Raw genomic sequence first — 12,733 nt, 5'->3', positions numbered from 1 at the left:
CAATAAATGTGAGTGAATGGATAGTAGGCTGAAACAATACCTGTTTCAGCAGCTTTCCTGTACTTTTCAGAACTAAAAGTAATCATTAAAGGGGAGGCAGAAGGCCGGGCACGGTGGCTCATGCCTGTAATCCCAGCACTTTGGGAGGCCAAGGCGGGCAGATCACCTGAGGTTGGGAGTTCGCGACCAGCCTGACCAACATGGAGAAACCCTATCTCTACTAAAAATACAAAATTAGCTGGGTGTGATGGCGCATGCCTGTAATCCCAGCTACTCAGGAGGCTGAGGCAGGAGAATTGCTTGAACCCGGGAGGCGGAGGTTGTGGTGAGCTGAGATCACATCATTGCACTCCAGCCTGGGCAACAAGAGCGAAACTCTGTCTCAAAAAAATAATAATAATAAAGGAGAGGCAGAATTTGAATCCTTTGATGTCACCCAGGATTCAGGAGACACTCTCCTACAAGGAATGGTGGAAGGAGCAAGATGTACTGCCCAGTAGAAAAGCTTCAGGTGACCAGGTGTAGTGGTTCATGCCGATAATCCCAGCACTTTGGGAGGCAAAGGCTGGAGGATCACTTGAGGCTAGAAGTTCAAGACTTGTGTGGGGCCAGGCACAGTGGCTCATGCCTGTAATCCTAGCATTTTGAGAGGCTGAGGTAGGTGGATCATTTGAGCCCAGGAGTTTGAGACTAGCCTGGGCAGCATGGCAAAACCCTGTCTCTACAAAAAATACAAAAAATTAGCCGGGCATGGTGGCATGTGCCTGTGGTCCCAGCTCTTCAGGAAGCTGAGGTGACAGGACCTCCTGAGCCCAGGAGGTCAAGGCTGCTGTGAGCTGTGATCGTGCCACTGTACTCCAGCCTGGGCAACAGGGCAAGACCCTGTCTCAAACAAACAAAAAATGGCCAGGCACGGTGACTAACAAACACCTGTAATCCCAACCTTGGAAGGCCAAGGCAGGCAGATCACTTGAGCTCAGGAGTTTGAGACTAGTCTGGGCAACATGGTGAAAGCTCATCTCCACCAAAAATACAAAAAATTAGCCAGGCATGGTGGTGCACACCTGTGGTCCCAGCTACTCGGGAAGCTGAGTTGTGAAGATGCTTGAGCCCAGGAGGTCAAGGCTGCAGTAAGCCATGATTAAACCACTGCACTCCAGCCTAGGTGACAGAGTGAGACCTTCTCATTTAAAAAAAAAACAAAAAAAAACAACTTTTTTTAAAAAAAGGCTTCATGTTATTTAAACTTAGGATTCCCCTCTTATTACAGGTTTCTGTAAGTGCAGGTGTCCCCTGGGTTCCAACCCCTCTGGATGGAGAATCAGTGCAAGAAAATGCTGGCACTCTGGCTTTACGTCTAGTCTGAGTCAGCGAAGAACAAAATCCCTGGGGCCTCAACCAGAAAGCAATGTGGCTATGGAGTCAAGGGATCCCCAAAGCTGAAATAAATAGTAATGATGGCCTTGCCACTTGATACAGGGCTGTGGGTGGGCTGAAAATATTGGAAATTCATTTGTTTGAGCCACAAATTGCTGCCACACTCTTTGAACCTAGAAGTAAATGTGCCCTCATTTAATGGCACAGAACCAGTCTCATGCCCACAAGTCTCTTGCCCACAATCCCTGGTTCCTCACTTATTCTCTACCTCAACCTCAGCTGCTTTAAGGAGAAATGATGACGGATAGGGATGAGGTCTCCCTGTCCTCAAGGGGGACCAAAAGCCGTGAGCACCTGAGTATGCTAAGGTACACTGGGGACAAAAGTGCCTTGAAACTTGTATGTCTCTTGGATATGGGTGCATAAGCCACCATCCTACCTGGTCTCATGGGGGAAAGGGAGTTTCCAAATTCAACTGACAGGGTTTGGGCAAGTTTCACAGTGCAGAGAGAAAAATCCAAGTGCTGTAGGGCCCTTTGGGACAATTCGAAGTCTTGGTTTTGTTGCATCTATACCTGAATCTGTGGTAGGAACTGGTGCTTCTCCTTCCAGCCCTGAAGTGCCAAAGGGGGTTCTCTTAGTCAATGCCAGTGGGATAAGCTCCCCTGCCATTTACCCGCCGTGGGTGAGTCAGGGTTTAACTCAGTCCTTCTGCCCTCTGATGTCCAAAATTTTCACCATACAGATGACGTCCTCTTGGATGGCAAGTCAACAGCCCCAGTGTTGGAGATTCTGATCATAGTGTTACCACATCTCCACCAGCAGCAGGGACTGACAATCCCTGACAAAATTCCATTTCTTGGAATACAACTGCTGATTCACAAGTTTTTTTTTTTTTTTTTTTTTGAGATGCAGTCTCGCTCTGTCGCCTGGGCTGGAGTACAGTGGTGCAATCTCGGCTCACTGCAACCTCTGCCTCTCAGGTTCAAGTGATTCTTCTGCCTCAGCCTCCCAAGTAGTGGGGATTACAGGCACATGCCACCACACCCAGCTAACTTTTGTATTTTGAGTAGAGACGGAGTTTTACCATGTTGGCCAGGCTGGTCTTGAACTCCTGGCCTCAAGCGATCCGCCAGTCTTGGCCTCCCAAAGTGCTGGGATTACATGCATGAGCCACCACACTCGGCCAGTTCACAATGTTTAATGCTTCCAGGAGTCAAGGAAAAGCTGCAGGTGGTCCTTCCACCACCACCAAAAAAAGAAGGCCCTGCACCTTCTCAGACTCTTTGGGTATTGGAGACAGCGTATACCTCACTTGGGCATCCTACTTGGTCCTTTACATCTGCTAACTTGCCAACCAGCACCCTTTAGGGCAGGGCCCAGGCCAGAAAGCTGTATTGTAAGTTGTCCAGCAAGCCCACTCTCTACCTGTGGGTCCTCACAACCCAATGATCCCTTTAAGCTATATAAGTCTCTGTGACTAATTTTGCTAATTGGAACGTTTGGCAAAGGGAAGCAGACTACCCAGAGGTGCCCCTGTTTTGGACTTACTGCCTGTCTCCCTGACACAGTGGCCAGGGACACCTCTTTTGAAAAGCTTACTATCTGGGTTCTTCTTACAACAGAATACCTGACCCACGAAAGGCTGGCTTTATGGAATGTACGTGTACTTAAGATGGAAACGGTATATTTAAGAACACAGCTAGTCTAGCCCTTCTGACATCTCAGTTTTACATGAAAAAACTGGCAGCTAACCCTTTGGGGGACACTTATATCCCCCACTCCACCAAAGCAAAGTCACTGGGTCAACAGGAACCTCAGTTCACAGAGGTTCTCCTAAATGCCAGGGCCTGGTTCACTGATGGTCTGATGAAGTGGAAGCTTCGTGGTGGCCACAGGGCTGCTGTGGCTGTTCACCCTCAGAAGCAGCTGCGCAGAACAGAAAATGGATGAGTAACTCTGCTCAGTAGGCCCTGAGCCAATACTCCTTTTGGTAACCCTTGTTATATTGTTACTGACTCTTGGAGTGTTGCCACTGGCCTAGGTGTTTGGTCTGACACTTAGAAAACCTCAACTGGCAGATTAAAGACACCCATCTTTGGGGTCATGAACTATGGAAATAAGTTTTGGCTGTGATTGCTCTGTCTGGGTCACACATGTAGATGTCCATGGTTGAAGGCTGTTCTCTGATAAGACCAACTGAAATAAGGCCGTTGAGGGAGCCTGCACTAGCCACTGGGATCCATCATTGTGCTGGACATGGCAACACATCCACCATCATGGACTGGGCACGATGGAAAAGACAATTTGTGTGTGGGGGGGGCGGGGGAGGGGGCGGTTTGCTTGTTTTTTTGAGACGGAGTTTCACTCTGTCACCCAGGCTGGAGTGCAGTGGCACCATCTCGGCTCACTACAACCTCCGCCTCCCAGGTTCAAATGATTCTCCTGCCTCAGCCTCCCAAGTAGCTGGAATTACAGGCACGCACAACCATCCCAGTTAATTTTTGTATTTTTAGTAGAGACAGGGTTTCACCATATTGGCCAGGCTGGTCTCGAACTCCTGACCTCAAGTGATCCACCCGCCTTGGCTTCCCAAAGTGCTGGGATTACAGGCGTGAGCCACCGCACCGAGCTGGAAAGGACTATTTCTGATGCAGAGGCTACCACCACATACCAGGCTGTGATTCCTACCAAAGGTTGGCCCATTTCTCTTGCATAGGAGGAGGTCATCTTGCACAGGGCATGGCCCCAGCCTGCTCATGGCAGATCAACTTCATTAGACCTTCGACTTCTTGGGGCTATTGGTGGTGCCTTACCACTGTTGACACTTTTTCAGGTTATTGGATTGTACCAGTCCTATCAGCCAGCTCTGGGCATACCACTGCAACCCTTGAAACCAGTCTGTGTCATGTTTTGGCTCTCTGGACCATCTGCAGTGTGACAATGGTGCACCTTTTATCACAAAAGCCACTCAACAATAGTGGTACTCAAAAGATCTTCCACACTCCTGCCATCATGAGATTCTGGCATTGTTGAGTATTAGAATGGCTTCCTCAAAAACTAGGCCGGGTGCGGTGGCTCATGCCTGTAATCTCAGCACTTTGGGAGGCCAAGGCAGGCAGATCACCTGAGGTTGGGAGTTCAAGACCAGCCTGACAACGTGGAGAAACCCCATCTCTACTAAAAATACAAACATTAGCCGGGCATGGTGGCAGGTGCCTGTAATCCCAGCTACTCTGGAGGCTGAGGCAGGAGAATCGCTTGAACATGGGAGGCAGAGGTTGCAGTGACCTGAGATCACGCCACTGCACTCCAGCCTGGGCGACAGAGCAAGAGTCCGTCTCAAAAAAAAAAAAAAAAAAAAAATCAACTCAAGGTCTCTGACTCTACTTTTCTCCCTCCCTCCTGGTCCACACACTTTCAAAAAGCATTTTGTTTTGTTTTTGTTTTTCAAGACGGAGTCTCGCTCTGTCACCCAGGCTGGAGTGCAGTGGTGCGATCTTGGCTCTGCCTCTCGAGTTCAAGCCATTTTCCTGCCTCAGCCTCCCAAGTAGCTTGGATTACAGGCACACGCCACCACGTCCAGCTAATTTTTGTGTTTTTAGTAGAGACAGTGTTTCCCCATGTTGGCCATGCTAGTCTTGAACTCCAGACCTCAAGAGATCCACCCACCTCAGCCTCCCAAAGTGCTGGGATTAAAGATGTGAGCTACTGCACCCCGCTTTTTCTTTTTCTTTTTTTAAGTAGAGATGGGGTCTTGCTATGTTGACCAAGTTGGTCTTGAACTCCTGGCCTCGAGCAGTCCTCCCATCTCAGCCTCCCAAAGTGCTGGGATTTCAGGTATGAGCCAATGCGCCTGGCCCTATTATAACATTTTGGTCACCAAATGCAGCTGTCTTTAAAAAGGCTACTTCCTAGAAAGGTGTATCTGAATGAAGAGGTGTAGGAAGGTTATAAAGACCTATTTTTAAAATTTGGGATTCTGATCAGACTGTTCCTGGGCACGTTGCTTGCTTGCTTTCCCCTAGCAGCAACCCCAGGCCAGCCTGGTGGGCACACCTTCTAGATGGCAGTCCAACTATAAGGGGGCCTAGGGGCTCAAACCTGATTGTGTTTCAGCCACCTGGATTCTCTTGTTGGACTGACATGGTCTTAGAGCATAAGAATAATGACCACTTGGGCAAGTACACTGCTCGCCGAGACCCCTTAGAGTGGCACATACAGGACAAAGTGGGGAACATAATGGGTCCCCGTGCATTTTGTAAACATGCCCTTGTTCCTCTTGGACCTGACTCTTCCAATCAAAAAGTCTAGGTGCACAAAAGGGATAACTGGAAAAAGAGGTGGCTGGTACTGGTCAGTCTAGTCACCTCTGTTTCCTTAAAGAGGTAACTATAGGTACTGAAATGAGACACCGATTTGGGAGGGGGAGCAGCAATCCTGGTACCTAGATAGAAAATACTTTGGATTCCAGGAGATAAAACTTATGATCTTTGTCCATAATTGCCCCTGAAGACTTCCTTATGAACATAAAAAAGACCTGGTGCAGCTCTCCCAAGCTTTTGCAAGCACCTTAAATTTAACTGACTGCAAAACGGCATAGCGGCTCCTGCCTGTAATCCCAGCTACTTGGGAAGTTGCAGGGGAGGATCGCTTGAGGCGAGGAATTCAAGGCTGCAGTGAGCTGCGATGGCACCACTGCACTCCAGCCTGAGCAAGACTTGAGAACCTGTCTCAAATAAAAGAAATTTAATGACTGTAGGTTCTGCCTTGCCCCAACAACAGATGGCTTTGGCCACCATTTGGTTTGCTCGCCATTCCCATTAACCTTACCAGAAGTCCACTGGAAAGAGCAGGGGATGTACCTGGCTCCTGCACCTTCCATGAAAATCACCTGTGATACCACCAGTTGTCGTTCCCATCCCTATTCCTATAGACCCCACTCAGCCATTCTGTGGAGAGAACAAGTGTCACCTTGCTGGTGGCATGGACAAATGGGATAGATTGGACTAACTGCCCTCAGGTTGTCCTTCCAAATACAAGGACTAGACTCAATTATTCAAAGTAAACTGGGAAGCTACTTGGGAGACTGAGGCAGGAGAATCACTTGAACCCAGTAGGGAGAGTTTGCAGTGAGCCGAGATCGCACCACCGCATTCCAGCCTGGGTGACGAGCGAAACTTCATCTCAAAAAAAAAAAAAAAAAAAGTGAACTGGGAACCTGAAGCCCTACCAGGTGGCCAGGACCTGTGCCCCAACAAATGTAGGTCCCACTTGCGGGACCTCCAACAATTATAAACATTTTCTAGGGGTAACGATATGTGCCTTTGTGACTGTACTTGTGTGGAGGCTAAACATTAACTTATCATCCTCCCCAAAATAGTGTCTTGCCCCTTCAGGGTGGTCAAGAGACCTACAAGTGTTTAAGCAAATACCACCAATAGATTATGTAGCCCACAGGCAACTGTGGAGATTTTTTTTTTTTTTTTTTTTAGATGGAGTCTTGCTGTCATGCAGGCTGGAGTGCAGTGGCGTGATCTCAGCTTACTGCAACCTCTGCTTCCCAGGTTCAAGCGATTCTCCTGCCTCGGCCTCCCAAGGAGCTGGGATTACAGGCGCCCGCCACTATGCCCAGCTAATTTTTTTGTACTTTTGGTAGAGACAGGGTTTCACCATGTTGGCCAGGCTGGTCTTGAACTCCTGACCTCAGGTGATCCGCTTGCCTTGGCCTCCCAAAGTGCTAGGATTACAAGTGTGAGCCGTCGCACCTGGCTGACAACTGTGAAGATCTTTCTGAAGTGAGGCTGCCCTTGGTTACTCAGGGGAATTTCTTGGACTGATAATTGACTCATTCCTTATGTGCATTTATTATCCCTATGATAGGAGTCCTCTGATTAGGAAAGGTGATGCAACATGTCTAACTTTAGTTGGGTGATCAGTGGTACCACCTTGCCCCTGGAAGGCATTCAGGTCAGCGGCAACTCACTGGCCAGGGTGGAGGTCGTACGGATGACAGACTTGCCCTAGGCTTCCTCCCTGTGAACAACAGTGGAGATTATGCAATATCTAATATATCCTGCTGTACCTGGATTAATGACTTGGTCTGAGTGGAAAGGTCAATATTTGAGAAAGTCACCTGGCTTTCTTAGGTAGACCTTGATGGTTTATAGGATTTGTTCAGCCTGTTGAGTTGAAAACCCTGGGGTCAGCCAGGTGCGGTGGCTCACGCCTGTAATCCTAGCACTTTGGGAGGCCGAGGTGGGTGGATCACAAGGTCAGGAGATCAAGACCATCCTGGCTAACATGGTGAAACCCCATCTCTACTAAAAATACAAAAACAAAATTAGCTAGGCGTGGTGGTGGGTGTCTGTAGTCCCAGCTACTCAGGAGGCTGAGGCAGGAGAATGGCGTGAACCTGGGAGGCAGAGCTTGCAGTGAGCCGAAATCGCACCACTGCACTCCAGCCTGGGCGACAGAGTGAGACTCCATCTCAAAAAAAGAAAGAAAGAAAAAAAAGAAAACCCTGGGGTCAGGACTGGGGTATTAATTGCAGGTTGCAATATTAATTGCAGGTTGGACTCATTCTGTTGAAATGCTGTTCATTAAATTAAATTCTGTGAGACACGCTGAACTGATTTGCTCTATGCCTATTGGTCAGATTAATCGGTGACTGATAAAATGGCATACCCATAAGAAAATTGCCAGAAGCCAAAACTGTGTAGAAATGAGGGGTGGGTATTATTGGGAGATAATTGTCCACAGGTCTCTCACATTTCTGTATGTGTCTTGTCAGCTAAAACTATGAAGGCCTTTGTTCTAGACTATCTTTTCAAGGAAGCTGGTATAGCCTTAGAAGATAGAGGTGCTTTGCATCTATAGAGCAAAGGACAGGTGTTCTTGTGACCTTGGTGGAGATAATACCTCCCGTTAGTGTAAAGGGAAGGCATACCAACCATCCAATATAAAAGACGCAAATTCTGTTAGCTCTTCCCTCCTCCTTTCCTCAGTAAAACCCACTGCATGTGCAGGATTCACTTGGTCCTCTTTGTGTTGCCCTAAGGGAACTAGGCTTGGGAAATGGCTGTAAGAAAATGCTGGTACTCTGGCTACTGCTATTGCTGTAATAAACTGTCCTTTGTGTCTGATCCAAGAGTGTCTTGTCTGGTTGGGTGCAGTGACTCATGCCTGTAATCCCAGCACTTTGGGAGGCCAAGGTGGGTGGATCACCTGAGGACAGGAGTTTGAGACCAGCTTGGCCAACATGGTGAAATCCCGTCTCTACTAAAAATACAAAAATTAGCCGGGTGTGGTGGCAGGAGCCTGTAATTCCAGCTACTCAGGAGGCTGAAGCAGGAGAATCGTTTGAACCCAGGAGGCAGAGAGTTGAGATTGCACCACTGCACTTCAGCCTGGGCAACAGAGCGAGGCTCCATCTCAAGAAAAAAAAAAGTACGTCTTCTATGAGCATCTGTGAAACTACTGCAGTAGGCTAACCTAGCTTGCAAATAGAGTAAAATCTCCGACTATTCAGTTTTTGATCTGATGTTTGTGCTTTTTAATATTTCTTTATGACTCAATCTTGGTAGGTTTTGTTTTTAGGACTTTGCCTATTCATTCATTCACTCATTCATTCATTTTCGAGACAGAATCTCACTCTGTGTCGCCCAAGCTGGAGTGCAGTGGCACAATCTTGGCTCACTGCAACCTCTGTTTCTTGGGTTCAAGTGATTCTCGTGCCTCAGCCTCCCAAGTAGCTGGGAGTACAGGCGCACGCCACCACACCCAGCTAATTTTTGTATTTTTAGTAAGACAGGGTTTCACCATGTTGGCCAGGTTGGTCTCGAACTCCTGACCTCAAGTGATCCACCGGCCTCGGCCTCCCAAAGTGCTGGGATTACAGATTTGAGCCACCATGCCCAGCTGGAATTTGCTCATTTAATCTAGGCTATCCAGTTTGTTTCCATACAACTGTCTGTAGTACTTTATAACCCTTTTTACTTCTGTAGAATTGGTAGTAGTGTCCTGATTTTCATTTCTCCTTTTAGTAATTTGACTCTTTTTCTTACTCAATCTAGCTAAAGGTTGTCAATTTTGTTGATCTTTTTGAAGAAGCAACTTTTGATTTTGTTGACTTTTTTTTTCTTTTTCTATTCTCTAGCTCTGTTATCTTCCTTCTAGCTCTGTTCTTATTGGCTTCCTTCTGTTAGCTCTTTCATTTGCTCTTTTTTTGTGCCTTAATGTGTAAATAATGTGTACAGTTCAGTTGTTGTTGTTGTTGTTTTTTTTGTTTTTTGTTTTTTTTTTTGTTTTTTTAAGAGACAGGATCTTGCTCTGTTGCTCAAGCTAGAGAGCAGTGGTGCCATCATAGCTCACTTAGCTCACTGCAGCCTCAAACTCCTGGGCTCAAGCAATCCTCTCACCTCAGCCTCTGGAATAGCTGGGACTACAGGTGTGCACCACCATCTCTGGCTAATTTTTAAACTTTTTGTAGAGCGGCCAGGCAATTCTCCCACCTCAGCCTCCTAAAGTGCTGGAATTATGGGTGGGAGCCACCATGCCCAGACTCTTCTTTTTAAATGTAAGCATTTATAGCTATAAATTTCTTTCAGTACTGCTTTTGCTGCATTCCATAGGTTTTGGTGTGTTTTTGTTTCATGTGTCTCAAGATACCTAACTTCCTTTATGATTTCTTTTTTGATCCATTGGTTGTTTAAAAGTGTGTTGTTGGTCAGGAAGGGTGGCTGACGCCTGTAATCTCAGCACCTTGGGAGGTTGAGGCGGGTGGATCACTTGAGACCAGGAGTTCAAAACCAGCCTGGCCAACACGGCAAAACCCTGTCTCTACTAAAAATACAAAAATTAGCCAGGCATGGTGGCGTGTGCCTGTAGTCCCAGCTATTTGGGAGGCTGAGGTACGAGAATCACTTGAACCTGGGAGGCGGAGATTGCAGTGAGCCACAGTTGTGCCAGAGCAAGACTCTGTCTCAGAAAACAAAAAGTGTGTTAATTTTTTTTTTTTTTTTTGAGACGGAGTCTTGCTCTGTCGCCCAGGCTGGAGTGCAGTGGGGCAATCTTGGCTCACTGAAAGCTCCATCTCCCAGGTTCACATTCTCCTGCCTCAGCCTCCCGAGTAGCTGGGACTACGGGCACCCGCCACCACGCCTGGCTAATTTTTTGTATTTTTAGTAGAGACAGGGTTTCACCGTGTGAGCCAGGATGGTCTCGATCTCCTGACCTTGGGATCCACCCGCCTCGGCCTCCCAAAGTGCTGGGATTACAGGTGTGAGCCACCACGCCCGGCCGTTGTTTAATTTTTAAAACTTTCAACTACTGATTTCTAGTTTTGTTCCATTGTGATGGGAAAATACACTTTTATGATTTTAATCTTTAAGTTTACTGAGACTTTTTTGTGGTCTAATATGTGGTCTGGTTTATATTTAATAATGCCTTAGCCCTTTTTTTCTATTAATTTTTTTTTAAATTTTATAGAGACAAGGTCTATGTTGTCCAGGCTGGTCTTCAACTCCTGAGCTCAAGTGATCCCCCTGCCTCAGTCTCCCAAAGTGCTGGGATTACAGATGTGAGCCACTGTGCACAGCCTCCTTTTTTTCTCTTGGGCATACTGAAGTTCAGCTACTCCACCCCAGATTCCGGCAGTAAAGCTATAGCCTGGCAGGAAGGTGGCCTGCTAGAACTGAGAATTTCTAGGGAGAAATTCTTGAGCCCAGCCACCTGTTATCTTACTGGTGAGAAAACTGAGGGGTCAGAAGGCTTCATCCAGGATTGCACAGGGGCCCATGGGCCTGCAGGCCATGTACACTGAACCACTGCAATTTCTTGTCTGAGAGACTGCCCTGTAGCATCAGCAATGATCACAAGGAAGCAAAAACCTCCGCCATAGATTCATTCAAATGTTTACTGAGCATCTGCATGTTCCAGGGATGACTTAAACCTTGAAATGACCTTGGCTGTGCAGGGCCTGCATGCTCTAAGATGGGCCTGACTGTTCTGTTTCCAGGCAATGAGAATTGCAGATAATCAAAGAGTTGTGGTCTATTTATTCATGCCTGTTTCACAAATGCACCAATTTGTCACCTAAGCTGGCTTCTGTATTAGGTTGATTACACCCTTTAGAAACCAAAGACACTAAGGTGTTTTTTTTTTTTTTTTTTTTTTTTTTTGAGACAGAGTCTTGCTCTGTTGCCCAGGCTGGAGTGCAGTGGTGCAATCTCAGCTCACTGCAAGCTCCGCCTCCCGGGTTCACGCCATTCTCCCGCCTCAGCCTCTCCAAGTAGCTGGGACTACAGGTGCCCGCCACCACGCCCGGCTAATTTTTTTTTTTTTTTGTATTTTTAGTAGAGATGGGGTTTCACCATGGTCTCGATCTCCTGACCTCGTGATCCGCCCGCCTCGGCCTCCCAAAGTGCTGGGATTACAAGCGTGAGCCACCGCGCCCGGCCTTTGTTGTTTTTTTTTTTTTGAGACGGAGTCTCACTCTGTTGCCAAGCTGGAGTGCAGTGATATGATCTTGGCTCACTGCAACCTCCGCCTCCCGGGTTCAAGCGATTCTTCTCCCTCAGCCTCCCAAGTACCTGGGACTACAGGCGTGTGCCACCATGCCCAGCTAATTTTTGTATTTTTAGTAGAGATGGGGTTTCACCATGTTGGCCAGGATGGTTTCCATCTCTTGACCTTGTGATCTGTCCGCCTTGGCTGACACTAAATTTTGAAAGCTAAAGGACCAGGCAAAAAAGCTCACCGTGTCTGTAGGACTGGAATTTTTTTTTTTTTTTAAGGTACAAGGAGGGCCATTAGGTAAAGTGAAAACCTGCAGCACAGAGAGTTCAAGGAAGTTACCGCAGAGCTGTGGCCAGGCAGCTCCATCAGGGTTTCTCATCCCTGGTGGCTGTCCAGGAGTACCCTAGCCCTGACATGGAGGTTTCCATATAATTCAGCTGCTGGGCCAGTGAAGGGATGAAGCTGCCTTCTCTGGCTGCCTTCTCTGATTGGGAACAATAAGCGGGGAATTACAGAATCTCGACCCCACCTCCAGCCCGATACTCTGGTTAACTGCTGTTTGAGACTTGGCAGATTGGGCTCTTGCCATGTTGTGCAGGGACAGGGCTAACTAGGCGCTGCACTGATAACTGCCAAGGGGCTTCCTGGCCCATCTAGTCTGTCTCTTACCACTGTCTTGACATAAAGCAGGAATATGGTCCCCCGCAACCCTTTTTTTTTTTTTTTTTTTGGAGATAGGCTCTCACTCTGTTGCCCAGGCACAGTGGCATGATCTCGGCTCACTGCAGCCTTTGCCTCCCAGATTCAAGCAATTCTCATACCTCAGCTTGCTGAGTAG

This window comes from Hylobates moloch, unplaced genomic scaffold (assembly GCF_009828535.3).
Source record: "Hylobates moloch isolate HMO894 unplaced genomic scaffold, HMol_V3 SCAFFOLD_19, whole genome shotgun sequence".
In the NCBI taxonomy this organism is placed as follows: domain Eukaryota; kingdom Metazoa; phylum Chordata; class Mammalia; order Primates; family Hylobatidae; genus Hylobates; species Hylobates moloch.
Note: the sequence above shows the minus strand (reverse complement) of the source record.